Source organism: Canis aureus, chromosome 6 (genome assembly GCF_053574225.1).
Source record: "Canis aureus isolate CA01 chromosome 6, VMU_Caureus_v.1.0, whole genome shotgun sequence".
NCBI lineage: Eukaryota > Metazoa > Chordata > Mammalia > Carnivora > Canidae > Canis > Canis aureus.
This window is the reverse complement of record NC_135616.1, coordinates 73,979-77,845: the sequence shown is the minus strand read 5'-3', so window position 1 is coordinate 77,845 and position 3,867 is coordinate 73,979. Positions and strand designations below refer to the sequence as shown.

The 3,867-nt window shown below is 53.7% G+C and overlaps 1 pseudogene; it reads left to right on the top strand.

The window, feature by feature from the left end:
* The first annotated feature begins 1,606 nt into the window (after nucleotides 1–1,606).
* On the top strand, nucleotides 1,607–3,586 carry LOC144315362 (prelamin-A/C pseudogene; annotated as a pseudogene).
* Nucleotides 3,587–3,867: the final 281 nt, after the last annotated feature.

The window sequence follows — 3,867 nt, the reverse complement described above, 5'->3', positions numbered from 1 at the left end:
TCTAGAAGAAAAGGATGCATTTCTGGAAAGCCACAAACTACCAAAACTGGAACAGGAAGAAATAGTAAACCTGAACAGGCCAATGACCAGGGAGGAAATTGAAGCAGTCATCAAAAACCTCCCAAGACACAAAAGTCCAGGGCCAGATGGCTTCCCTGGGGAATTCTATCAAATGTTTCAAGAAGAAACCATACCTACTCTACTTAAGGTGTTGGAAAGATAGAAAGAGATGGAGTACTTCCAAATTCATTCTATGAGGCCAGCATCACCTTAATTCCAAAACCAGACAAAGACCCCACCAAAAAGGAGAATTACAGACCAATATCCCTGATGAACATGGATGCAAAAATTCTCAACAAGATATGAGCCAATAGGATCTAACAGTACATTAAGAAAATTATTCACCATGACCAAGTAGGATTTATCCCCGGGACACAAGGCTGGTACAACACTCGTAAAACAATCAATGTGATTCATCATATCAGCAAGGGAAAAACTAAGAACCATATGATCCTCTCATTAGATGCAGAGAAATAATTTGACCAAATACAGCATCCATTCCTGATCAAAACTCTTCAGAGTGTAGGGATAGAGGGAACATTCCTCAACATCTTGAAAGCCGTCTACAAAAAGCCCACAGCAAATATCATTCTCAATGGGGAAGCACTGGGAGCCTTTCCCCTAAGATCAGGAACAAGACAGGGATGTCCACTCTCAGCACTGCTATTCAACATAGTACTGGAAGTCCTAGCCTCGGCAATCAGACAACAAAAGGACATTAAAGGCATTCAAATAGGCAAGAAGAAGTCAAACTCTCCCTCTTCGCTGATGACATGATACTCTATATAGAAAACCCAAAAGCCTCCACCCCAAGATTGCTAGAACTCAAACAGCAATTTGGTAGCGTGGCAGGATACAAAATCAATGCTCAGAAATCAGTGGCATTTCTATACACTAACAATGAGATTGAAAAAAGAGAATTTAAGGAGTCAAACCCATTTACAAAGGAACCCCCTTTAAACATAGATTTTAACTTCTGAGGTTATCATTTATTTCCCTGAACCTTTCCTCATGGTCTTTTGTTTTTCTCTCTTTTCCTCTGCTTCCTTTCTTGCCATCAACCTGTCTTCTATGTCACTCACTCGTTCTTCTACCTCATTAACCTCATCGTTAGGACCTCCAGTTTGGATTGCATCTCATTCAATTGATTTTTAATTTTGGCCTGATTAGAACTATCTTCTGCAGTCATGAAATCTCTTGAATCCTTCATGCTTTTTCCAGAGCCACCCGTAGCTTTAGTTTTGTGCTTCTGCATTGGCATTCTGACATCGAATTCTAACCCAATTTCTGTAATTTTGTGGGAGAGGGGACTGTTTCTAATAGTTTCTTTGGGGAGTGTTCTTCCTGGAAGTCAATTTGCTCACTGCAGAGTGGCTAAAAACAAATCGTAATGCAAAAAGTAAGGAAAAGAAGAAAAAAGAAACATTTCAAAATTAAAAAAAAATAAATAACAAGGAGGGGTATCCTCTCATTCTATATACTGTAATCCCTCGACTTCCCCTGGAGCTTTCCAGGGTTGCTTGGTCAAGAACTCGCTCTTCCAGAGTGTCCGCGGGAGCGCCGCAGCCACAGCCGCGCACCCAGATCCCGAGGTCCGACAGCGCCCGACCCAGACCCCTCGCCTGCCAGGAGCCCGCCGACAGCCCGCCGGCCCGCGCGCTCCCACCCCGAGCGGTCTCTGCCCTCTCCGGGACCTCTGCCCCGCGGGCAGCCCTGCCACCCTGCCGGCCATGGAGACCCCGTCCCAGCGGCGCGCCACCCGTAGCGGGGCGCAGGCCAGCTCCACCCCGCTGTCGCCCACCCGCATCACCCGGCTGCAGGAGAAGGAGGACCTGCAGGAGCTCAATGACCGCCTGGCGGTCTACATCGACCGTGTGCGCTCTCTGGAGACGGAGAACGCGGGGCTGCGCCTTCGCATCACCGAGTCGGAGGAGGTGGTCAGCCGCGAGGTGTCCGGGATCAAGGCCGCCTACGAGGCCGAGCTCGGGGATGCCCGTAAGACCCTCGACTCGGTGGCCAAGGAGCGCGCCCGCCTGCAGCTGGAGCTGAGCAAAGTGCGGGAGGAGTTCAAGGAGCTCAAAGCGCGCAATACCAAGAAGGAGGGCGACCTGATGGCCGCCCAGGCCCGGCTCAAGGACCTGGAGGCTCTGCTCAACTCCAAGGAGGCCGCCCTGAGCACTGCGCTCAGCGAGAAGCGCACGCTGGAGGGCGAACTCCATGACCTGCGGGGCCAGGTGACCAAGCTCGAGGCAGCCCTGGGTGAAGCAAAGAAGCAACTCCAGGATGAGATGCTGCGGCGGGTGGATGCTGAGAACAGGCTGCAGACCCTGAAGGAGGAGCTGGACTTCCAGAAGAACATCTACAGTGAGGAGCTGCGTGAGACCAAGCGCCGCCACGAGACCCGGCTGGTGGAGATTGACAATGGTAAGCAGCGTGAGTTTGAAAGCCGGCTGGCGGACGCCCTGCAGGAGCTGCGGGCCCAGCATGAGGACCAGGTGGAGCAATATAAGAAGGAACTGGAGAAGACCTACTCTGCCAAGCTGGATAACGCCAGGCAGTCAGCTGAGAGGAACAGCAACCTGGTGGGGGCCGCGCATGAGGAGCTCCAACAGTCCCGCATCCGCATCGACAGCCTCTCGGCCCAACTCAGCCAGCTGCAAAAGCAGCTGGCAGCCAAGGAGGCAAAGCTGCGGGACCTGGAGGACTCACTAGCCCGTGAGCGTGACACCAGCCGGCGGCTGCTGGCCGATAAGGAAAGGGAGATGGCGGAGATGCGGGCGAGGATGCAGCAGCAGCTGGACGAGTACCAGGAGCTGCTGGACATCAAGTTGGCCCTGGATATGGAGATCCATGCCTACCGCAAGCTCCTGGAGGGCGAGGAGGAAAGGCTGCGACTATCCCCCAGCCCCACCTCGCAGCGCAGCCGTGGCCGCGCCTCCTCCCACTCATCGCAGACGCAGGGCACGGGCAGCATCACCAAGAAGCGCAAACTGGAGTCTTCCGAGAGTCGCAGCAGCAGCTTCTCCCAGCACGCTCGTACCAGCGGGCGCGTGGCTGTGGAGGAGGTGGATGAGGAGGGCAAGTTTGTGCGGCTGCGGAACAAGTCCAGTGAGGACCAGTCCATGGGCAATTGGCAGATCAAGCGCCAGAATGGAGATGACCCCTTGCTGACCTATCGCTTCCCACCAAAGTTCACCCTGAAGGCTGGGCAGGTGGTGACGATCTGGGCTGCAGGAGCTGGGGCCACCCATAGTCCCCCTACTGACTTGGTATGGAAGGCGCAGAACACTTGGGGCTGCGGAAACAGCCTGCGCACGGCTCTCATCAACTCCACTGGGGAAGAGGTGGCCATGCGCAAGCTGGTGCGCTCCGTGACCGTGGTCGAGGACGATGAGGATGAGGATGGAGATGACCTGCTCCATCACCACCATGTGAGTGGCAGCCGCCGCTGAGGCCGAGCCCACACTGGGGCACCCAGCCAGGCCTCCCCTTGCCAAAAATCTTTTCATTAAAGAATGTTTTGGAACTTCAAAAAAAAAAAAAAAAAAAAAAAAAAGGACTCGCTCTTCCTGTTTCCTTCCAGGTGATCTTCTGGGGGAGGTGCCTTGTTTTCTGATTGTCAGGTGTGTGCCAGGGGGAGCTGCCCTGCCCCCTGCCAGGGGCACTGCTCCCTGGGAGCTGTTTATCCTGTGAGAACCATGCTCCCTGGTGGCCCCACTCCATCCCAGGCACACTGTGACCTAGGGAGGAACAACAACACTGGCGGCGGCCATCTCTTCAGCCCTAGAGTCAGCTCCTGCAGTAACT